The sequence below is a fragment of the Leuciscus leuciscus genome, assembly GCF_965113295.1.
Source record: "Leuciscus leuciscus genome assembly, chromosome: 2".
In the NCBI taxonomy this organism is placed as follows: domain Eukaryota; kingdom Metazoa; phylum Chordata; class Actinopteri; order Cypriniformes; family Leuciscidae; genus Leuciscus; species Leuciscus leuciscus.
In genome coordinates this window covers 41,134,487-41,160,682 of record NC_138726.1, presented here as the reverse complement: position 1 = coordinate 41,160,682, position 26,196 = coordinate 41,134,487, and the positions used below count along the sequence as shown (strand labels likewise).

Genomic DNA, 26,196 nt, shown 5'->3' with positions numbered 1-26,196 from the left:
GAACATGAGGTAAATAATATTATCACATAATACAGTCAAATTGGAAACATTTTACAATACGGTTACACATATATTAATATATTTAAATGTCAAAACTAAAAAGTTAAAAGTATGTTCTAACCAAGCGGCAACCTCCCCGTCTCTCTCTTGAAACCAACACGGAAGTGAGTTAAACTGCAATTCGTTGACTGGCCGCTTGAGGCTGGTGTCAAAAGTGAGTCAAATCTGTATCTCCCCCATGTTAAAATGCCAAATTTTACAGCAGAAAAAAACGTGTTTACAGCCTGGTGTCTGTATGTGGCTTTGGTCTATACAGCTAATTTTGCCCTTCATGACAACTGTGAGGGGGGTGAATTTTTTTATTACTCATCCGTTTAGTTGATTTTTAGTTAATTAGTTAATATTTAAAGTTCTGCATAATTAAGGGTGTGTCCACTAGAGTGGCAGGTGGATTGCCGCTGATGTCAATGCTAGCCGTTTGTCTGCTGTTACTAGCCGTCACTTCACCTCAGTAAATTTTAGCTGCTGAACTTGCCATCTCTGCAGTGTTTGTGCTTTTTTTCGGGATTATTTCATACAATTTAATACACCCATTACTTCGCCCACGGCTTAGGATTCCGTCGTTGTCGTCGAGTATCGTACGAGAGAACAATCAGCGCTGTATTTCAGTTGTTTTCCTCTGTGAACATGCACTAATGGATGTCTGACAATTTCGTTGCTTTTTGGAGTTTTCAGATTTAAAAACGTCAATAAAGGCTCGTTCGTTCTGCTCTCACGGAACAGATAGATTATAATATGCTTATGTACCGTCAGATGAAATCCTGCAGGTGTCGGCGCTTTCTCCGTCCATGCAATAAATGCACATCCTTACATGAGCGCGGATTTCCAGCGCATTTACTTGAACTTCATAGGTAACGTTAATATATCTATGGTTTAACCCATTTGAGAGGCGGCCAAAATAAGAATTTAAAATGGACTGAATAAGCTCTCTACGAACTTGACGAGCGATGCCGCGCTGACGGACCATAGACTATAAAAAAAAAGAGTGACTGACATGTATGCACATAAATCACTGTCACACAAACTCTCTCAGAGTAATATTAAGTTACTGCATACATTTTCAACTAGCAGAATAGTACAGAATCACGATACAAAGTCTCACTTGTTGCCATGTCTTTTAACTATTATAATATTTCGAAGGGCAAAAACAGGAACTTTTAATTGGCTTTACATCATCAACTGTCACTTTAGCGCGAGGCCCTGTGCAGTCGCAGACTTGGTACTGTCAGTAGCACATAGCATAGCATTACCTCCACCCCACCCGCCCCGCCTCTTTGCCCATTTTCTGTTATCCGGGCGTGACGCGAGGCCAAGATGGCGACGGCCGGCTCCGCCCACTTTAGGCTTCAAAAATGCTCTTCAGAAACCTACGGGTGACGTCACGGACACTACGTCCATATTTTTTTTACAGTCTATGGTTCTAACTAGCTTAATTAGTTCATGCAGTAATATGAACTAAAAACAAAGTAGTGTTTGTATTAACCATTAACATAATAATAAAAAAATGATTGTACATCATGATATCTTATACATGTACTGTATGAACAGAAAAGTGACTGTATTTAAAAGTATTGTTAAATATTTAGATATCGATTCGATAATCCAAAATCCATGTGAAAATAGCTCATATATAATAAAAGAACATTACATGTATAGGTAGCACAACTTTATTAACTGTATAAGCTCCGCCTCCGTCCTGTGGCTTCTGAAACTGCTGGCGCTGTGGTTCTGCAGCTAGATATATCTCGTTTATCTCAAGGTAATATGCTTGTATGCTATTTTCCCCACCATTCTCTGTGGTAGCACAATGTTTTTAAAATAGATAAAATGTACATACAAACTAAATGCGTGCACTTCATTCTGCACTGGCACTAAAATGGCTTCCTCCTTTGTTGGGTTGTGAAAATAGATATGAGAACTTAAGAGATATTAAATTGCACAAAGTGTCATTTTTATTATGACTAAAGTCATTTGAACATCATATGTGTGGTTTTTGGAGGAGGAACTTTTCAGTAGTACTTGAAGGCAGCATAATTATATGGGTCCATGTGTATGTGTGAACATGGACATTGGACACACTATTGATTACTGGGAGGGCAGCAGGTGGATGGTTGTGATCAGTCGTTTCCAATTGTTTTACAAACCTAAATCCTCCTGGTAAGGAAAATCCGGCATCAACTGTCATCTTGTCAGAAGCGTGTGTATGCGTGTGAGCATGAAAGCCAAGGTCACTAGATGGTCTGCAGATGCTGTGTTTTCTATCTGCTGTTTTCCCCCTACAGTTATATCATTATTAGCACTTAAGCTTTTGGTGTATTCAATGGGCTTGATCATTAGCTATCCAGTTTCTCTGAGAGATTGTATTCTATTAGCATTTAGATGAGGCAGTGATTTTAGTTTGCCTCAACATACCACTCAGCATATGCAGCTGCTGCCAGCACTTGGTGTATAAAGATGTTTAGACCTGCATAAATTGGTGTACAACTGCGGTATGAAATTAAGACTTCATATATATTTATTATTGTACTAGATATGCAGTCATATTCATATAAATAGATTTGTAGCATTAAATACACATCACATTACTATACATCATGCATTAATCATTGTGAAATACTTTTAAAGAAATCATGCTTTCAAAAAAATCTTTAGACATTCATGATTGATGTTACTATTACACTCTCTCGTATTGTGCATATAATGTGCGTACATTTCGTTCTGTTTTCCCAAAGACTCTTGGTAGTAATAGTTTCATAAAGGAATCGTTCGCCCAAAAATAAAACGTCTGTCATCATTTACTCACTTTCATTTCACTCCAAACCTGTATGTCTACTGTAGAACATAAATAAGATACTTTGTTCTTACAATGGAAGTCAGTGGTCACCAAAACCAACAATCTTCAAAATATATTTGTGTTCAGCAGAAGAAAGAAAATTATACATGTTTGGAAGTTGGAACTGCATGAGGGTGAGTAAATAATGACAGAATTTTTGTTTTTAGGTGAACTCTCCATGGATTATTCGATTCTCATTGATCAATTGTGCTATTTAGTGGTGTAATATCAGTACATTAACTGTTGCCCATGGCAACGCTGTATATCAGAGATCAGCTGTGTAACTGAAAATAGCAGAGGACTTAACTAGTCTTACTCTAAAATTGTTGTAGTGTTCATCTTGTTGCTAGGCTGATTTTTTGTACATTGTTATAGATTTTTTTCTTAGCAGAAGCTTTAAAACAATATACAGTGTGTGTGTGTGTGTGTGTGTGTGTGTGTGTGTGTGTGTGTGTGTGTGTGTGTGTGTGTGTATGTGTGTGTGTGTGTGTGTGAATATCCCTTACATATACACAGTGTAAGCTTCCACATACTGATGCAGTCCATGTCCAGTTTCAAACAGCGTTGCTAAAAGCGTTTCAATCATTAGAAAAACTCAAAGTATTTTGGGATAGTTACACAAGGCAGAAGTAGAAAGATGGAAAAAGAATATGAGAATTTGGTGGGCGAAATGAATACTTTGTTTTAAAAGGTTTCCTTTGGGTATTACAGCTCACATGTAGCATCTGGTCTGTGTGAGTTAAAGATTTATTGATTTGGTTTCAAGAAGGGTGTGTGTTCATCAGTGTGCGTGTGTCAGATTTTGTTGTAGGGACCAGCCAACAGTCCTTAAAAAGAAAATGGTTTAATAAACATATTAATCTTAAAAGTAATGGCTGCAAAAACTGAATGTTGTCAGGTTGATTGAGTCATATTAAATTATGTTTTTTTTCTTCTTGAATTACTCTTCATTGCTCAGTGTGATAAGGCTGTAGCCTCTTTTAGCTTCTGTCACAGAGCATGAGACATTTTCTGAATATGTCTACTATGAAATTATGACCATAAAATGAAATGTTGCCATTGCAATTAATTTCAGAGTCTGCTGTGTCATTTTCAACTAACACGGGAAAAAGCAAACTTAAAGAAGCCTGGAAATAAATGTATGCAATATTTCAAAGAGTCAGAATAAGTTAGAGAGTGTTGTTGTTTTTAAATCGTCTCATGACATTTAGAAGGATGCACTTTGTTGTGGTAATCCGTTAACAAATACACCAGTCATTTTGTGAGTTTCTTTCAAACTTTTTCAATAGTTTTGGATCTTCTGATTCTTCTTGAATCAGTGCCGGAGGATAACAATAAGCTGTTTGAGGCTCATATCATTAGATAGAGAGACGATCTGGAGGTGGTGACATCCAGATTCAAGAGATTTCTGAGAGTTAGTCATCTGTGAAAAGCTAAATCCTGTTTTATATTCTGAGTCTGACATTAGCTCAAGAATGAGGCACACACTCTCTCAGCTTGACAGATCAGCGATGATCTTTACTGTGGAGATGGAGCTGTCATATATTCAGGGAAAGTATGTAGATCTGAGGGGTTGGTCTGACTTAAGGATCCCAAAATGGATTTATTGTAGCTGCACGAAATTATCCAAGGTAGAGGAAACCAACACATCCTTAAAAGGATGCGAGGACATTCATTGACACAATGCAATCTCTAGCTCCTTACCCTAACCCTCACCTTAAACCTACCCTTAAAGGATAACTGTCGCCAAAATGCAACCTAGGGTATTTTTGTTAATCAACCCGAGGCAAACTTCGTTTAAAAGCATAGTTAGAATGGAAACGCCACTTTTAAGTTTGACCGTATTTTCGTTTTCGGTCAAATTGCCTTTTGAATGTGAGTGCTTGGGGCACGACTGTGATAGCATCAAAATCGCTATTTTTAAAACACTAAGAAGGCTTGACACAACATGAAACTTTGCTCGAAGTATCACCAGGGGCTGTACACATGAACTTGAGCATTGAGAACATTGTTTGTGTACACAGAGTTTACTAAACAGAAAGATTTTGAACAACTCAGTGTACCTTATCCGCCGGCATTTCGACAGTCAAAAATAGTCCATCTCCGAATGTGAATGACCTGACTCTGAATTTTAGTATTGCTTCTTATATGAGCATCCTTTTTCAAATACAAGGTCAATATTGATTTTCACTAACGACAAAACAAAAAATTATCTGTGAATTTATATGGAACTAAGCTTTACATCTTTACTCTCCTCCCTGTTACGTTGCATTCGGAGATCGACTTTTTTTGACTGTCAAAATGCCGGCGGACACAGCTACAGTGAGTTGTTCAAAATCGTTATTTTTAGTAAACTCTGTGTTCACAAACAATGTTCTCAATGCTCAAGTTCATGTGTAGAGCCCCTGGTGATACTTCGAGCAAAGTTTCATGTTGTGTCAAGCCTTCTTAGTGTTTTAAAAATAGCGATTTTGATGCTATCACAGTCGTGCCCCAAGCACTCACATTCAAAACGCAATTCGACCGAAAACGAAAATACGGTCAAACTTAAAAGTGGCGTTTCCATTCTAATTATGCTTTTAAACGAAAGTTTGCCTCGGGTTGATTAACAAAAAGACCCTAGGTTGCATTTTGGCGACAGTTATCCTTTTACCTAATTATAACCATATCCCTAAAACCAAGTCTTAACCTTCAAACAGGCCTTTAAAGGGGTCTCAGAAAGTGAGGGCCGGCCAAAATGTCCTCACTTTCCTTTGTCCTCACATTTTCATTGGAGGGACAGCGGGTTTTTGAGATACTTTTCTGTCAATAAGCCTTACAAGCACATGGCATTTTTACAGCGAGGCCTGTCCTTGAACAAACAACATGCATCATTAATATCTGGCATATATTTGATGCTCTAAAGCATTTGGGAATAAATGAATAGCAATTGCAATGCCTGCTGACAGGTCTGTGTATACGGTGTAGATGTAATTGCTTTAACAACTGCAGAAATGCTTCAGGCCTCGATCCCTTCTTTTTAACTCTGCTTTAAAAGCTTAAGTTTACCATGAAGCACGTGTTAATAGGTGAACCACAGAGGGTTTAGGACAAGTCACAGTCTTGTCCTGGTATTGGTAACTTTGCTGGTTGAAGTATAGGGAATTTAAAGGAGCCATTTTAACATTAACAGATAATGATTTTTAAATCATGACCAAAGTCCTTGTATCAGCACTTGCAAAAGACTGCATGGGCTATAGTCACTCTTGGTTTAGCGCTAATCAAATTGAGACTTCATTAGACAATATGTTACCAACATAACGCCCAAACAAATTAATTTCAAGACAAATATCATGTTTTATTAATGATTTTATATGATTGATAAATGTATAAATATATAGTAAGTTAAAAATAATATAGATAAAATGTTCTTGAGATAAAACCCTAACTGAGGTCATTACTTTTTTATGTTTGCATAATGCATACAATTTAAAATAATATATAATATGTTTTTATACATTTGTATAATGCATAAGACATTATAAGATGAAAAGACACTCTTTAATAGGATCGTTCCTGATCCTCTGAAAACTTGTTACAGGTCAGCACAGATTATCTTGACCCATTGTGGGTGTTTACTATCCACTTTTGGTGTCTTACTGGTAGACAATACCATGCATTTCTGCAGCATAGAGTACAGCTTTGTTCTAGCAGAGAAGGACACAGCAGCCTGTAACCTTATATAGGGGTTGAGAGGGTGTAAATGGTAGGGGAAAGGGGCTTATGCAAGCCTTTAAAATGAAAAGTGTGTTGTAAGGGGAAGCCTATGTGTGTTACATGTATGATCTGTGTTTCCCCCCTTCATTGTGTTTTTGGTTCAGTTCTGTGACCTAGTGTTTCATGATTGTTCTAGTCATGTCTTTCACCTGTGCGTTGTCAATCACCTCATTAGTTATCTTGTTAGTCCCTGTGTATTTATACCTTGAGTTCTCCTTCAGTCTTTGTCCGTTATTGTCAATGTAAGCATGAGTGTTTGCCCTGAGAATTTGGTTATTAAATGTTATTTCTACGTATTCCTCGTCTCCGTGAGCTTTGTCCTACATGTAACGTGACAATGTGAAGAAGGAGATCAATGACAATAGATTGTTTTCCTTCCAGCAGAACCTCCTGGGCTATGTGTCTGCTGGGATGTCATCAGGTCTGGTGCATTACTGATGGCTAGTAGACTATAGCCAGCGCTCATACTTCAGAACAAAGAGAGGGAAATGGGCATTTGAATAAGAGAAACGGAGGCAGACAGAGCTAGGGTGCTTTAGAGAGAAAGAGAATTTGTACTCTAGAGAAAGACTGAGATGAGAAGGTGGAGACAGATGAAAGAGTAATGGAAATGACCTGGATTTACATTATTCGTTCAGGTCATTCCCTTTAGCCTCTGGCAGCAGAGGTCTGATTACTTACCACTACAGCAGACATCCTATTCATTTTATAAAACTGAAGTACTGAAGTTGCTTATTTCTAAAAGAAATGAAATGAAAATTCTGTCATTTACTCACCCTGTTTTTCAGTGCATCACAAAAGGACAATTTAAGAGTCTTCACACAGCTCTTTCCTGTACACTGGCAGTTTAGTGACCAAACACTAGGGGTGTAACGGTTCAAACTACTCACGGTTCGGTTTGTATCATAGTTTTAGGATCACTGTTTCGGTTAGGTTCGGTATGTGCTATGTTCAGGAAAAATAAGGACTACTGTCAAATAAAAATAAATAAGAACAAATAATCAAACTACAAGCAACAGCACAAAAAAATACAATAGAGCAAAGATACAGATAAAATAAACAGTGCTTTTCAGGTTTTTCAGGTATCTAATGGTGCTTTTCCACTCGGTTCGGCTCGGGACTCGGCACGGAACGGTTTGGCTCGCTTCGCTTTTCCACTGCGTGGTACCAGGGCTGCCAACTTTTGAGTTTAGCTTGGAGTGAGATTTTTGTTGGGGGGGGGGGGGGGGGGATATGTAAAAACAAATATTGCATCACAATAAGTGTAATTGTGATTGTCAAAACATTTGGTAACTAAATAGAATTGTATGAAGTTTAGTGACAACATGTTACAATGTTTACATTGTACAATGACTGGTAGGATACAGTTTTTATTATTGCTTGACAAAAATTTCAATTCCATTCTTGTGATTTGATTCCGATTTTGATTCAATATTGACTACTTTGGATACATGTTTATTTTAAATTTTATTTAAAAAAATAATCTCACCTAATGCTGTAAACATAGAGGGCCCAATCTGCTGGTATTATTAAAGGTTAAAAAAAACAAATGAAATTAAATATAATGCAGTTTTTGTTATAATAACAATTATTTAATGACATAAGTAAAAATATAATGCATGTAATATGTATATGTATGTAATATGTAATGTGAATATAGTGCTCAGCAAAATCTCCTCTCTTGCTATTTTTTCTATTCAATTAACATGCTATGGTCATTAAATGGCTTTCCTGAGGTAAATGTAATGTTATGTGACATAACTGTTCTCCTGCTATTATATATTGACCTCTTTCCGTGTTTGAAAAACACTAATTGGTCGATATTATGTATACTTTCGGTAAGTTGTACTGCATCTTTAAATAAAAAAGAAACAGATGATCGGTTCACGTGCACTTGAACTGAGGCGCTCAGCGATCTGTCACGTCACATTTACAAGCGCCAAACGTATTTTTGTCTGAATTTCGTAATAAAATTGACGGAATCTAAGAGCTGATAATTAGTTTAATATTAAAAGTACCTCTTTGCTCCGCAATTTTTCTGTGCGTGAGAAAATGGATGTGTGGCGTGAGAGCGTGTGAAAAGTGTCAATTGCGTGAGTCTCACGCTCAATGCGTGAGAGTTGGCAGCTTTGTGGTACGACTCGGCTCGGTACGGCACGGTTCGGTTCGCTTTAGCTCGGTTGCTTTTCCACTGCAGTTAGTACCGCTTCAAAGTGGGTGGGACTGATCGTTTATAGTTGCCGTGACATCATCATATTAAATGCGAATTTTTCATTCCGTGTTTCCCCATCCGCTCCTCGGCAACCAACGAGAGGAACGTCTGCACCTCGTCCACTGACCACGATTCAGCCATTTCTTTTTGAAGTTTATACTTTTAAAACAGGCGCTGTGTTGGCTGTTGTCTACTGGCTATTTAAATCTAGCGGGTTTAGTGTCTCGTGTCGTAAATACAATGACGCTGGTATTGATGATTCTTTGTGACCAATCAGTGATCTGCAGTGTTTTCACGTCACATTTTAATATCGGTACGGTACGCTTGGAACCTCAACAGAGGTGGTACCATTTAAAGTGAGCCGAAGCGAGCCGTACCGTACCGTACCATGCAGTGGAAATGCGGCATAAGTGAGCCGTACCGAACCGAGCCGTACCGTACCATGCAGTGGAAAAGCGCCATAACAGTAGTTTTCAGGTACAGAAATTGAATGAAGTAATCAAATGTAAAATAATTGCATATAATCTTCATTGTATAAATTATATAAAGATTAATCATTATTAAAGTTACAAAAGTTCAGTCAAGAGCAGTGAGTGATTTCCATGTCTTTTGTTGTTTGATTAAAGGGATACTTCACCGTTTTTTCATATTAAACTATGTTATTCCCTTAACTAAGACGAGTTGATACATACCTCTCTCGTCCCAGTGCGTGCACTAAATCCCTCTGTCTTGCGGCGAAACTTTGTTAGCCCAGTTCATTTAATATGGGCCAAGCAGAGAAGATACCAAACACCTCCACGTTTTCCCTATTTAAATACAGTTACTCGCGAAGTGTAACTCGACCTAGGACGGTGACACAAAACAAAACGTTGCGCTTTTCTAAGCGTGTAAAATGGATAACTATTTTGTATGGCGGAATACCATAGCAAGTGCTTGTAAGCACTTCGACTTGGCGCAGTAATATCTTCACTCGTGAAAAATCCTCTCACCGGCCCCCGCTCCCTCTAGTGAAGATATTACTGCGCCAAGTCGAAGTGCTTACAAGCACTTGCTATGGTATTCCGCCATACAAAATAGTTATCCATTTTACACGCTTAGAAAAGCGCAACGTTTTGTTTTGTGTCACCGTCCTAGGTCGAGTTACACTTCGCGAGTAACTGTATTTAAATAGGGAAAACGTGGAGGTGTTTGGTAGCTTCTCTGCTTGGCCCATATTAAATGAACTGGGCTAACAAAGTTTCGCCGCAAGACAGAGGGATTTAGTGCACGCACTGAGACGATAGAGGTATGTATCAACTCGTCTTAGTTAAGGGAATAACATAGTTTAATATGAAAAAACGGTGAAGTATCCCTTTAACATTAAAAACACAGACAGCAGAAATATTAGGCTACTGTTACTTTAAGACATAATGCATGGATCCAAAAAACTGATTCTGATACACATGCATCGTCTTTCTCTCAGAATATCTCGCATCATTCGATTTAAGATGAACCGCGGTGTAAGTGCATGCCGAACCGTGGGTGGAGAAAAAATTATGCTACTGGATCATTGAGTTAAAGTCCCTTTCAAGGAAAGTCTGTTCACTTGGCAGCCATATTTGCAACAGATCCGAGCCACTATTTATGGCATCCAAGGCCAAGTTCTGTCTACTTGAGTGGGGAAATCCTGAACAAAATCTGACATGAACTGTCCCATAAATGTTGTTTCTTTTGCACAAATATCATTTAAAAAGCTTATGTTTCAGGTTGGTCCAGTCAGTGCCCGTGTGCAGTCCTAACTTAACAAATTGGCGATTTTAATTAGAAGGAGTTCTCTTAAGTTGGTTCACAAATTGGACTAAACAATTCGTTCATGATAGTAAATGATTTGAACTAATCTGACTTAATGTGAGTCTATTCCTCAAACAAAGATATTGCATGTCTTCAGAATATGGCTTCTTTTTTTCTTTTTTCTTGAAATATCAACAAAATTGGGAAAAACATGAGCGTAAATAAATGATGATAGAAAATATTTTTTTGGGTACAAAAATGTCTTTGAATAATTATACTGTTAGTGATTTTAGCCATTTTGGCAAGTTTCAAATTTTTTGTTAGGATGCCAGCAAAACTGAAGGTTAAATAATGAATCACAGGCAGAAAGCATTTTTGTGTGGTATAAAAAAACAAAAAAAAACTTTTATGTTCTGCATTTACTCAAAAGTGAAGCATACAATTTACCTCAACTTCTAATTGTTGAATATACACTCCATTATATGTGCAATGTGTTACAGTATGTGAGGCTAGTCAGATGTTGTTTATGAGCTACAGTACAATCTCCAACATGCACATCCCTATCCAATTCTGTTCCTGTCATCTGAATGTGTTTCAGCACCACAGACAGCAGCTGTGTTCCAGAGGCTATCCCTGACATTCATGAATAATCATCATATTAATCCAAACAAGGTTTAGTAGGTCTCTTAATTTCAGCAGAAGTCACCTGGAGCTTTGGGGAGATTATTGATGACAATGAGAATGATTCTCTTTCCTGTCATGCACCTATTCATTTCCTTTCTTTGTCATGCAAAGCAAAGAGAGCTTTACAACAGGTTTTAGATAGTTTCACTAGCAAGAATATGTCAAGGAAACTGTTTGCAACAAACAGGAAGACGAACAAAAAGTACAGGGATTGTAGAGTCTGTCAGTTATGGAAACAATGTTTTCCTCAAGGCAAAATATGACATGAGTTTGATAAACAGATGACAAAGGGCTTGTAATAAAGTTCTGTATATGAATTCATGCATCAAATCTACCGCAGTAACCTCTCTGATGTTTTCTGACATTGTGAGTTTCTAAAGACCACAGCATAAAATAAACTTTGGAAAGACTAGTGTGATAAAAGGTGTCTATTGTCTGGTTTCACTGCTGTGCTAGCCTCTGCCAAGAAGCATAGCCTGTTTTCCTGCTCTCCTTGAAAAACTATCTCCCTCCCATGGGAAACTGAGTCAGTCAGTAGTCACTCTTCACTCCAAGCGCAGCACTCTTTTTGCAGACATAAATAGGCTATGTGTTTACCTCCATCTGACGCACTGAGCTGATGCATAGCGGTCTATGGTGCTTGTTGCTAAACTTCAATTCGTTTTAGATACATTAATTTTGATCTGTTCAAAAGTGGCAGGATTTTGTAGAACTACACTGTCACTAGTGTTAACATGCAATTGTTACTTTAAGGTTCTAACTGATTTTACTTTTATAAATGGGTTGGTGTAACCTAAGGCATTCAGGTTGATTCAGTCGTAATAAATTGTATTTGATTTCATGGTTCATGTGAGGCAGCTTCAGATAAAATGTTTATTAAAAAAAGGACAGTTAACCCAACAAGTCTGACTCATTATTGTGCGGGGTTAGTAATTGCAAGGATGTTTTAAATTGATCAAAAGACATTTATAATGTTACAAAAGATTTCTATTTCAAATAAATGAACTTTCTATTTTTCAAAGAATCCTGAAAAAATATTTCCTCAAAAATATTAAGCAGCTTTTTAACATTGTTAATAATAAGAAATGTTTCTTGAGCAGCAAATCAGGATACAAGATTGATTTCCAAAGGGTCATGTGACACTGAAGACTGGAGTAATGATGCTGAAAATTCAGCTTTGCCATCACAGGAATAAATTACATTTTAAAATGTATTAAAATAGAAAACAACTATTTTAAATAGTAATATTTAAATTTTTTTTTGTACTGTTTTTTTTTTTTTATCAAATAAATGCAGCCTTGGTGAGAGCCTATCTTTAAAAAAAAAAAAGAAAAAAAAAAGAATGACCCCCAAACCTTTAAACAGTCATGTATGTTGTATTTTTATCTTGACATCAGCTCTAGCTCTCTTTGGAACATGAGTTATGGTGTCTGATTTGTGAACTAATCGTCCCTTTTGAATGAATAAATGAATGAATATTCTTTTCAATTAATCATTTCTTCTGATCTAAATGTGTCATTGATTCAATGATTTAGTCAGTTAACAGTCCACTGAAGTTTATCATTGAATTAACAAATAATTGTCAGTCTGTATGTCACACAAAGCTATCATATGACTTCAGGAGACTTGGAATATAGGGAATAATTAATATGGACACTTTTGGAAGTCCTTTTTGAAGCCTGGCAACACCAGTCTTCATTCACTTTCATTTTGTAGTCAGAATATTCTTTAAAAATGCACCCTTTGTGTCCCAATAAATAAATAAATAAATAAACACACAGGATCAGAACAACCTGAGGGTGAGTAAATTATGACAAACACATTTTTTATTAGTTAAATTATCCCTTTAACATCAAAACAGGCTCAGACAGCAGTGGTGTGGTAAATAAATGCATTTCATTGCGGCCTGCTTTTGATGTTTACAGTACAGTTGAGCTATTAAGGCTTTTTGGGCAGAGCCAGGCATGTCATGGTGTCTTGACAAGGACCAATTTCCCCCTGTAATCAAAGGCCAGTGATGGTTGGATGGCAAGAGCATCTCTCAGCTCACCTGTCCTGTCCACCTCCTCGTCCTTTTCATTCTTCTTGTGGTGTTTCTCAGGCAGCCTCCCCGATGGAGCATTATGCTGACATCAGTGCCTACATTCTGTCATTCTGTGCTCATAATGCAGGTCTGCAGGGGTGGAGAGGGGATTTTAGCCACACTGCTCTGTAGGCATGCAGCACGGCCACTGCCATTTGACAGGATTTGGCTGGAAAATTAGACCCTGCTTCCGCCCCAGATGGCAGCTTTTATCAAAATGGCTTTTCATGGTACAGCTTTGTAAGGGAGAGACAAAAAAAGATGGTGACGGAAGTCTATGAAAAGTGTGTAAGTGTTAAAGGGATAGTTCACTCAAAAATGGACATTTTTGTTTCTTAATTTGCTCACCCTCATTATTATTTCAAACCTACTTGTGTTATGATTACGGCTCCATAATCATAGGCTATTTTAAATATATACCAGTCAGTTAAATTTTAATACTTCTATTCAGCAAGGATGCATTAAAAAGTGACAGTAAGACATTTATAATGTTACAAAAGACTTCTTTTTCAAATAAATGCTGTTCATTTGGACTTTCTATTCATCAAAGAGTCCTGGATTTTTTTAAATTATGGTTTCCACAAAAATAGTGTGTGTTTTGTCTTCAACGTTAATAATAAACAAGGTTTCTTGAGCAGCAAATCAGCTTATTAGAGTGATTTCTGAATGATCATGTGACACTGAAGACTGGAGTGATGGTTGATTATTCAGGATCCATCAAAGGAATAAGTACATTTTATATTATATTATACAATTAATATTCATATATAATTATATTAAGCTATTTTAAATTGTAATGTTTCGCATTTGATCAAATAAATACAGCCTGTGTGAGAAGAATGAGTATCTTTCATTGTATGGAGATAAGCAGCATCAACAGTCTGGCAAATGTTTGTGTTGCTATTGTGTTCCTCGGAAGAAAGACAGAACGACAGAACTCTCATTTTTGGGTGAAATATTCCCTCAAAATGCAACGAAAGTGTGCACATATTTCCCCTTTCTCTCAGTCTTTCCATCTGTCCATGGAGCTGAATCCTCTTACTCTGCTTATCACTGTGGATTTACCAGTAGCTGTTGAACTGCATTTGAAAGAGCAGCATCTGCTAGCAAGATGTCAAAAAGATGTGCAACTGTGCAAACAACTCGTCATTTTGCCTATTTCCCTCAACAACTGATGCTATGTGTATCATTAGCCATAATCCTCAAAGCCTTTATTTCCTTGGGAGCTCTCTATTGGTTAAAAAAAAAGATGTTCTCGTCTTTCTCAGTTGATTATAGCTTTTGGGAATGTTCTCCTCATTGTGTTTGAGGCAGGTGCAGAAAATAGGGTGCGGCAGCGTCACTTCACATCAGATCTGATTTTTGTTTGTCTCGGTCCATCTGGAAGACACATGTCCCTTAGGAAATAGACAAATTTATAGGACACTTCTACAATTAGGTGTACAAATTACTGCCAAAGTCACCTAAGTCTGTGGGGGACATGTGAGGTGTCATTATCAGTCTTATCTAATGGAAAACATCTGCTTGTGTAGAAGCACCCGCACAAGAGAACAAGTGACACTGTCAGGAGGAGAGAAAAGACGGAGAATCTGCTCTGCATCAGTTGTCTCGGATGGGACGTCTCTGTTTCTCCTCCTCCCTCCTCAGAGTGTGCCAGAGCCGTGCCACTGTTGATTGAATCAGCTTCTTTGTGAGCTGGTGCTCAGTAATCATGGCACGCAAATCAACTCTCGCCACCAAACAGAGTCAAAGTGTGAGACATGCCAGTGAAAACGAGCTTCCTGCTTTCCTTTAAACACTAGATGTCACAGACATGTGTCAATCAAACTCGCAGCTGTCTTTTTTCACTTATGATGTGACCATTAACTAGAAATCATAGTGACTCTAGCAGACACAGTTGCGTGCATGTGTATGTATGTTTATTTAATACAATGTGTTTGACTTATTCAAATGTCATTTTGTTTATCACTGAAGCTAAGGTTCTCCCATTAGAAACAATATTAAGCATACCATTTTATGAACAAAATGCTTAATGTACTTTAGCAGGCGAGGACAGATTGGAGTGTTCTACTTGTGCAGTCGTGATGTTCTCATTCATTTCTTTGTTTTTCTCTTCTAGTTTTGTGCCTGAGAGATATTCTTCATCCCACAACAATCGGTAAGTGTCTTTTAAAATGAGAATGTTCTCTGTGCAAACATCAATCATGACAGATGGATGTCTCCCTGGTTTTGAGCATCATATTCAGGCCTTTTCTTTTAGCATTTTCCTGCGCTGAGTTTGAAGGAATTGTTTTCAAACATGATAAAATGTTATGGTAGGCGAAGTTTGTGAAAGAAATTAGGAAGTGGAACTGATTTAGAGGAAATTCAACAGAATGACATGGGGAATGAAGTGTTCTTCTACTCTGGCCCATGGATTTATTAAACATAACTACAGAAAGTTGCACTTCATTTATACTTGGTCAAAAGTTTGGGATAATTAAGAATTTGTTATGTTTTTTAAATAAGTCTTATTCTCACTATTTGATCAAAAATACAGTAAAACAGTAATATTGCGAAATATTATTAAAAATGTAAATAAAAAATTTAAAACATAATATTTTTGAGGATTCTTTGATGAATAAAAAAGTTCAGAAGAACAGAATTTATTTGAATTGAAATAGAAATCTTATAAATGTCTAGACTTTTGATCAATTTAATGCATCCTTGCTGATTAAAAGTGTTAATTTCTTTCAGTTTCTTTTATTTCTTAGCTCCAAACATTTAAACAGTAGTGTATATATACATTTAATGCAAATTTCTATAGATGACATTTCAAACAGATATGTTTGTCTATCTGTAAGCTCTATTTTATAAACTTCACACAAGATTCAAGATGTCAAGCCATCATTAAAAAATCATCTCGACAAATTTCCCTTTAGTAAAAAAAATGACACTTACATTTGAATTCTACTTCCATAAAATTAAATTACAATTCTGCTTTCTGTTCTGTAGCGTACAACCATGGCTAACACTCATATGTTGTCTGTATTTATCTTCATTGTGTATTTATGACAAAAGTGTCCAACCGCTTACCATTGACATGCGCCTGGCCTTGTGCCGTATAATAAAGTGTAAGGATGCAATAAGAGCTGTGGGGGAGGGTGCACATGCTGCTGTGCTCAGAGGACCTGTGTTGGCGATGGGGTGGGTGTAGGGTTGCAGTATCGTGGGAAATGTCTTTGAAGATGTGATGGGGTGGAGGAAGGATCACAGAGCGGTATGGTATGGCTGCACAAACACCTCACTTCTCATCATGTATTCATCATCTGTACTTGCAAGAATATTTCATGAGGATATGTGAAGGAAAAATACAATCTTTTAGCACTGTGGCTTTTTTTTTTTTTTTTTTTGGAAGGGCAGGACTGGGTAGAGATGGCGACCTGTACTGGTTTACTCGAGGGAGCGTAGGGTGGGGTCAGACTGAGGAGGCTCTTTGTGAAGGCAGAAAAGGATTGAGTCTTCTGTTGTGTCTCTTCTTCTGTCTGTCAACATCGGGTAATTGTAGAGGCTCGATGGATGATTTCTGAGCAAAGACAAATCACAGTCTTGATGGATGGGAAGGGGAGGGGCACAGAGACGTGCATTTAGAAAGAAATGAGACATGAATTTTAATTTAAGGGCAACAATTTATCTAAATCTGATAAATTGTAGTTGTAGCCAAGAGGATTTTTAGACAATGATAGTTATAACTCTCTTGTTTTTGATTATTATTGATGTTTAGTGTTTATTTTTGAGAGTCATTTTTATATATTTAGTATTTTTTTGTATATATATAGAATTTAAGTTTTTAATTATTGTTGTTGATGTATTTAGTATAAATAAATATGCTACAATTTGTTGTTGTCACTCTAGTGATCATGATTGTATCTGTGACATATAAATATAATATTATATAAATATGTATATAATATATTTACAGGGAAACCTGAAAAAAAATCGTTGTTGATTATGGTTCCAACATGCCATCCAATCGAAGTCAAACCTGAAGTATACCTTAAAAATGCTGGGATAGGACATAATCGAAAAATGATTCAGTGAGGGAACTCAGGTGTGAACTCAGTAATGATTCAGTAGCAGCTTTGAACTTTTTCTCTGAGTCAAACCGTTTACTCGTGAGTGAGTTTGAAGATACTTTGTGAATCTTTTGACTGAATCATTAAAATGATCTAGTTCAAAAGAGTTTTCGAAATGGACAATACAATCAGGATCATGGGAACACTGGTGTGCACTCTGATGATTTGATGACATCTGATGAATCGGTATATACGTTTTTCCAGATTTTTAGATAAAAAATTTTGACGCACTCTTTTTTTCAGCTGGAGCAGAAAGTGTTTCTCACGGACTGCATGTTCTTATGACACTGTATGTAACTTGAAATGTTATTTGTTCTTGTTGACTAAATTAGTGTTACTGTTTTGCAGAACACTGATTCTGCTGCTTTCCGCTGTATTTCTCTGGCCTTGTACTTTATTCAGAGCACAGCATCAGTAGGTGGGGAAATGTAGCATTTGATGAAATGTGTTACTGCCCTTGGTCTTACAAATCAAGCAATAATGGAAGAATTTGCATACAAATGGAGACAAAAATGCAAAACGTGCTGGTGTGTCCTGCTGTGCTGCCTCGTGCCCTTTCTGGCATATGTTTTAAATGGATGGAAATGGAGGCATGCTGACCGCCCTCCTCCGAAGACTTTCATTGAAATATGACAATATTGTAACAGTGGTTCAGTAGTAGATTAGTTTTTTACATTTGAAATTGGGGAGGGAACTTGTCTAATGGAATGGCTTTGTGTATTGAAGTTCTGTTTCCATTAGGGTTGGCGATCTGACGATTTTATATCGTGATTGATCTTAAAGACGTCCATGATCTACTTTTCAAGCGAATCGTAGAGATCGTGATCTTTTATGTCCTCATAATAATGTTAAAATACAGCAATGACTGCCTACTAGATGGCTGTGCTGACTGGCCAAATTATATTTGGCCATCGTAAAAGCCTAAACTTAACGTCCAAATCAGTCAAAACATGTAACATGAGTCATGACTGTGCATGAAATGCAGTCTACTGCGGGAAATGCTTAATTTAAAAAAAATATTATTATTGTTATTAAAAGGGCATTAAACTGAAAAAGAAATCGATCCTCATGTACTTTCTGTGTGCCTGCTGCAAGACGGAGCGGAATATGGTTGAGCAAAGTGTACTTTTTGTGCGTGCACCTCAACAGTCAAATATACACAAAAATGTTTCAAAATGTCCGTCTTGGTGAGTGTTTACATATAAGACAGTCCGTTATGTCTAAACAGTTGGGAAAGAAAGCATATGCGTCATTATTTTAGATCCATGCATTCGGTCTTTAAGCCTAATGCAAATACCTTCTGCTATATGTGTCATTAATGTTAAACAAAAGAGAAAATCCCTCACTGCTTTTGACTGAATAACTTTAGTAGTTTTAATAAGAATCAATGTATATTTCATTTATACAGTGAAGACTAAGCAATTTTTTAAAGTGTAACTCAGGGTTTAATGATTATTTTGACAACTGATTATTTAATGCAATACTCTGTTTTAAATTGTGCAAATAGATAAGTCCATAGGCTTGTTCCAGTCTGGATATTCTCAATAGTACATCTCAAAATTGGGAAGATCGCAATTCAGATGGTGATTGTCTAGGTTGTTGTTCTCAGGTGTGTCTTGTTTAGTTATGTGCTGCGTTCAAGTTCTACTGGGAAGTTATGAGTTTGGAAAACGTAGTGATGACAAGATGTGCATCCAAGTGATTTTAATTGGAATTAAAGCTGCAAGCAGCATTTATTGGGGTTCAAGCAGTTAAAGGGATACTCCACTTTTTTCGGAAATATGCTCATTTTACAACTCCCCCAGAGTTAAACAGTTGAGTTTTACCATTTTAGAATCCATTCAGCCGAACTCCGGGTCTGACGGTACCACTTTTAGCATAGCTTAGCATAGATCATAGAGTCCAGTAGCATTTCTTTCAAAATGACCAAAGAGTTTCAATATTTTTCCTATTTAAAACTTGACTCTTCTGTAGTTAAACCGTGTACTAAGATCGACGGAAAATGAAATGTTGCGATTTTCTAAGCCTATATGGCTAGGAACTACTCTCATTCCGGTGTAATAATCAAGGAACTGTGCGGCCGTACCATGGGTGCAGCAGGCGTAATGATATGACGCAGCGCCTGAAAATAGTCCCCAGCTCGGTAACTTCTTCCAACGTGACCGGGACTAAGTTTGTCTAACCTATTAGACCTATTTCCGAGCGGCCATGTTTTTTGAGATACGCCAATGTCCTCATAGACATACATGGCACCTTGGACTAAGACACTGAATACCAATTTTCAAGTCAATCGAGACTAACGGTCAGGTGGTTGTAGTCCTTTTCATGTTTTTTTCATGTTATAGCGCCACCTAGTGTTCAATCATCGCGATTTTTTTTTACCGTGACCTCAGATTGAGCTCTTACATATGTGTACCGAGTTTGGTGAAGCTATCTCATTTACTTCTCGAGTTATAGCTGTTTTAGTAAAATAGGCTCCTCCCACAACGTACTTTTTGGCGCCCCTTAGCGACCGTGAATCAAAATTGGTTCCGATCGGGCGAAAAACCTAGGACTAGTTTGCAAAAGTAGGTTTTTGACAAAATTCAAAATGGCGGAAAAATTTGCATACCGGAAATGAAATCGGAGATATAGGTTTTGTCCGTCTTGAGCCAAGGATTACAGTGATATAAGACACTTTAGTCTACACCAAACCGTCTAGGAGTTATTAGCGATTTCATACTTTTGCTTGCTATAGCGCCACCTATTGGCCAATCGGGGTCATACTCTCTCAACCTCTCCTCGATTTTTGTACTACCATCTGGCAAAGTTTCAAGTCTCCAGCACTTACGGTTTGGGCTGCACAATGCGTTTTACGGCAGAAGAAAAATAATAAAAAATCTGGGCAATTACAATAGGGTTTCAGCACTTCGTGCTTGAACCCCTAATAAAAATGGATTTGCTGGACAATTTTATATTCGCTTTTTTATTTAATTTCCATGCAGGAAGCTTTTCAAGCCCTAATGCAAAATAATGAAGTGCTCTGTGTTTTTCTTTTTTTTATTCTCGAGCTGCCACAGAGAATCAAGAAAATGAGAAAGGAAGAAATGTTGTTTGGTATTTTCTGGCATTATTGCTATTCTTCACTTCCTTGTGTTTTGCTATTCTTCACTTCCTTCTGTTGTAACTCAGACAAGCTTAATAGAACATCATATTGGAATAAACTGATATTTTTTTCTGCAAACTTTTCTCAGAAACTGGTAAAATAGGATTAGAAATCATTCTTAAGTGGGCTTGAACATATTTACACATCGGAAAGCATTTGTATGTGCTGTTTATCCGACTTTGGCACTAATTTGTATTTTGTGTCTTGTGACTGTGGCAACTTTGACTTTTGAACTTTTGAAAAATTTGCGAAAGGAAAAAAAATACTTCTTGTATCTTCTCTGGATACCATGAGTCACTAATGACTTAGCAATAATGTGTTAGTGTGTTTTGGAATAATTTACATATAATTGCATTTAGAATTGTCTAAACGCACAGATCTTGTATAGTCTAGATTTAGCAGGTTTTCTAATACAAGTCTGATAGAAAAATGGTAGACGGTAACATTTGCTAAGGTAGGATTGGTCAGTTTGGGTTTAAAGAAAGCATTGATTTTCCCACTCCACTGGTAATTGTGACTTTAGGTGATGTGAGCTCAGCTCGTAAATACAATCCTTCTGACATGACTGAAAGCACCAAATGGCCCTGTTGATTTATTCTCTTCAGTCATTGCTTCTTGTCTTGTTATCTTCATCCTTCATGTTTCCCTTGTTCTTTGTCATTTATTTTCCTATTCAGGCTGCATTATGTTCCGTGAAACTTGTATTATCCTTTGTAAATAATAAAACTGCATAAAACTCTTGCTGGTGAGAGTAAACAATGTGCTGCTTTTGCTATTGGATTACATTATATTAACCTAATAAATGAAATGAAAACATCTTCCTATCCTTATGAAACATCTGTTCAACACTGCCTATTATAACCGGTGCAAACTGGTTGTGACTGAAACATCCTCAAGGGGGATTTTGGTTGGACAGACACATTTTTCCTCTCTCTTTTCATTTTCTTTGCAGTGTGTTCTGTGATTGGGTTTGGCAAAGCTCATGATTGATCAAGTGCAAAAGAGGATTAGTGGATGCAGAGAGAAGGGATTCAGTTCAGACTGCGCTCGCTTCGCTTATGGCAGTTAGCCGTCCTGCCGAATGCTTTGAAAGAGCAAGATAGTGTTGTGATTCACCCTCCGATCTAAACCAAGGCACATAATCTTCTTTAGATAGTTTCAATCTGTCAACATCAAACTGACAGGGCACCCAGGAGGACAGCAGCCATGTTGGACCCAGACACACCATTCTGCTGTTTAAAACTGTGAGGTTGACTGATTTATTTATTTTATCTTAGACCAGTGATGGTATGAGTTCTCATAAAAAGTCTTTAAAAGCCTCAAGAAATGATGTAAAAAAAAAAAAAGGAGATCTGGCTATTTAATGAACAGAAGCCATGAAAAGCCTCAGTGTAAACTGATGATACGCTCCTGCAGTGATGATAGGCTCTTAATCCGTGCATTTGGTGCAGAGGAGTCAGACTGAATGTGGAAGTTTCTGTTACTTTGCCATCACACATGCTTTCAACTGCATACAGAATCAATTCAGAGGCTGTAGGATGGCTTATTACTGATGCCTTAAAGAGAAACACAGTCTCAGCTGCCTGCTTGATGCCATTTTGTTATACTTAAAGATAATGCACCTTAAAACAGCATTTTCAAATGCTGAATGTTTCGGTGTTGCAACGCTTGAACTAACCAGATGATCTCTGTGTATCAGATTTAGATGCTATTTGTGTTGTGATCATGTGCAATTTGTGTGCGGGTGAGTGTTTACAAGTATATACAGTATGTGCTCTCTGGCAGGCTATCATATTCCTTTTGTTATCATTTTGTTAGTCATTTAGGCAATTTAGTTTCATTCTGAACACAAATGTTGCTCCAAATGAATTCAGTCCCTTGGCATGATATGAGCAAACAGAACAATAATTGGATATTTTGGCTTCAAAATGATTTTTTGTTTGTTTTTGTTTTTTACCCTTTGTAAGCTTTTCAATGTTGTTGATGCCAGGGCCCCTCAAATATGATGATCCCCTTGCGAGGGACCCCCTTCCTAAAGTATAATGGTATAATGGCACAATGGTATTAATGTAAAGATATGTTATTTATTTCCAAAATTAAATTATTGGCTTTTATATTTTTACTGTTCTATGAAAAAATAATTTAAAATGTGATATGCGCAGTATTTACTTCACATCAAGCTGATGGCAATGCCATATCTTTTTTTATCCACTATTAATAATGTTAGATAATTAACATTAATGACATTAGCACTAATAATAATGATAGATTATTATTCAAAATTGTGAAACTTATATTTACAGTAAAATCTTAAGTCAACAAGTACATTTTGAGTGCCTAAAAGTACATATTGTATGTAATTATTTTCGATTCATTCAGTCATTAAAATCTGCTGTTGACCCCTCAAGCACCCCAGTTTAAAATCCCTGTGCTATAAGACCTTTCATATTCTTATCTAAATGTACATATGTTGTCTGAATTGAGTTTGGTTTCAGATAAAGTTAGTAGTTGAAGATCAGAGGTGTAGATTAAAGGTCTTCAACTCTTCTCCTGGAGACCCAGGCTCAGGCTGTGTTCGAAATTACCCTATTTACCCTCATTCACTATTCCCTACACTAATATAGTACACTCTAAGGCAGGGATGGGCAACTTCGGTCCTGGAGGGCCACTGTCCTACAGAGTTTAGCTTCAACCCTAATCAAACACACCTGAACAAGCTAATCAAGGTCCTCAGGATTACTAGAAAATTACAGGCAGGTGATTTTTTCAGGGTTGGAGCTAAACTCTGTAGGACAGTGGCCCTCCAGGACCGAAGTTGCCCATCCCTGCTCTAAGGAGTGAATGAAAAAAACAAGTGAGTGAATTCGGACACTGAGTGCGCCATAAGGGCTGCCGCTTTTGCATAGTTTGTGCTTGCAATAATAATTTGAAACTTGGCAAACTGGCAGCTCCAGTTGTAATGAAGAGATTTATCTTAAACCCTGTCATGGAAACTATGTATAAACCTTAATTAAACAATTTAATAATCAATCAGAAATGAATTTATACCTGTATGATATTACGCTGTACTCACATTGGATCAGCTGTTTGGAAAATGGATGGATGGATGATTCAGCTGCGGGCGCCATCTTCTGGCGAGACGCGGGAATTCATTCAGCACAACTCTCACAGTGCATTATGGGTATTCTATAGCCGTTGAGCTTACATCGGTTCTACACTCTTCATTGCGGTGCATTATGGGATTGAATGAGTGCATTCGATAACATCCACTATGGTTTCGGATAGCTCTTCAAATGGCTGTTCCCTCAAATAGTGCCCTATTCAAGGGTATCGGTGGCATTTCGAACACTACAGAAATTAGCCTTAACCCTAATCAAACACACCTGAACCAGCTAATCAATGTCTTCAGGATAACTTGAAATTTACACACAGGTGTTTTGGAGTAGGACAGTGGGTCTCATGGAGCAGTTTACTATTACAGCTTTACTCTCAAAACTCAGACAGAGGCACTTTGTAATGTCAGCTTGTCATGCTAATCCAAAACCTAAAGCATGATGGGAGAAACAGTCTGCTTAAAGGGATACTCCACTTTAAAATGAAAATTCTGTCATCATATACTCACCCCATGTTGTTTCAATCCTTTATGAATTTCTTTCTTCTGCTGAACAGAAAGGAAGATATTTAGAAGAATGTCAGTAACCAGACAGTTTCTGGTACCATTGACATTCACCAGAAACTGTCTGGTTACTGACATTCTTCTAAATATCTTCTTTTCTGTTCAGCAGAAGAAAGAAATGCATACAGGTTTGAAACAACATGAGGGTGAGTATATGATGACAGAATTTTCATTTTAAAGTGGAGTATCCCTTTAAGTAGATAAGAGAACATAGCTTCTTCTGTGGGACTCTGTTTTACACCAGTCTCTGTCTGTGTAGATCCCACTGTATTAGGGATACACGATATATCGGCGCACATGGTGTATCGGTATCAGCCGATATATTAAAGCCGATAAATAATGGATCATTTCCTTAAGGTGAGACACTTCAGATGCGCACTGTTCACAATGATGGTTTTAAATGGCTTGAAATATGATTGGAATCACTTCAAAAAAGGAAAATACAGTTAAGTGCAACATGCACAGCGCAAGTCTGTCTTATAGGCTACATAAAATTTTAAATAGAACATTATAACTGTGTGCTTGAGACATGGCTTTTAATGGTGAGACTTTTGTTTTTGTAATCAGGCTCTCATAAATTATATAAAAATGTGGATTTAGATTTATCGGCCAATATATCGGTCATCAGCTTTCAAAGAGTTATCAGTTATCGGAATCGGCCAAAATTTACATATTGGTGCATAGCTACACTGTATGCCAGAAACCACCTTGTAGTATGTCCATTTTTTTTTACTTTTTTTTTTTATAGCTCTCAGGCATGGTCACCCTGTTTATTTGTCTCTGACCTGCTTTTACCCAAAGACTGATATGACTGATATACCCTGAGGCATACTATGTCTTAAAATAATAAATATCAAACAGAGCAGGCGCCGGAGTTCAGACTGCATTTAGTGTGGAGAGGCCACCGGAAGCACAATGCTGACAGTCTGACCCAGCTGATGTTGACTCCTCACACTTTCACGTGAAAATGTGTAGCTAGCTACTACTTTTTAAAGAGCTATACTTAACTAATATGAGCCTTAAAATGACTTTTAGTGCTGTAACCTGATGTAGCCAGGTCAATTCTGTCAAATAAAATGATATGCCTTGAATAAAGCCATTTTTTACAGATCAAGTTCGAAGCTCTGAAATGTATATATGGGTCAAAATGAAGATTAGAAGCATTTTAGTTTCAAAACAACTTTTTTCAAGGAAAAAACTATTATTAGTCTTTTATTCATTTCTTAGGCATTGTGTCACTTACGGGTTGCAGTAATTCGCACGACTCAGGCATATCAACAATCTGATCTTTAATCAGTTCAAAATCCACTCAGGTGATCACAGGAAAAAGCTATCCAAAACAACCACGTAAAACTTGACAACAAACAACACTGAACAAAGAACTGTGAAAAATCAAAGCTTAAATACACACAAAGTTATTAACAGAACTAAGAACAGGTGTGTAACTAATGAGTAACTGTGGAAACTAACAATGACCAGTAACAGATAAAACAACAACAGGGAACAGAAACCAAAACACAACGTAACTAAATATAATCTTGACATCAAGAGCTTAATGTGATTCGATTGATTTTTAAGCCAAACTACTGAATTCTGTTATCCATACAGATAAAGTGGGCAGAAAGTAGCACGCAATGCAGAGTTTGCTGGGAAAAAAAAGTCTTAAAATAGCTCTGAATCATGCATTATTCGTACTGCACGCAGACTGTGTATTGCATGTTTGTGTGTGCTCTTACACCCTCAGTTCTTCAACAGACCCTCAGTTTCTGAACTCGTTTCCTAGCTATAGTGTTTATTTTTGAAGTAACTTATGCTGCTGCTGTGTCCCAGCGGTGAGAATTATGAGGAGGAACACTCTGTTC

The 26,196-nt window shown here is 37.2% G+C and overlaps 1 protein-coding gene across 3 annotated transcripts in view; it reads left to right on the top strand.

Annotated features, from left to right (window-relative positions):
• apba2b (amyloid beta (A4) precursor protein-binding, family A, member 2b) overlaps window positions 1–26,196 on the top strand; it is a 90,422-nt gene that overhangs the window by 15,751 nt on the left and 48,475 nt on the right. For all 3 annotated transcript variants that reach the window (XM_082162596.1, XM_082162595.1, XM_082162594.1), the window contains exon 2: window positions 15,518–15,556. The gene's annotated coding sequence lies outside the window, so the exon portion shown is untranslated. The remainder of the gene's footprint in view (window positions 1–15,517; window positions 15,557–26,196) is intronic.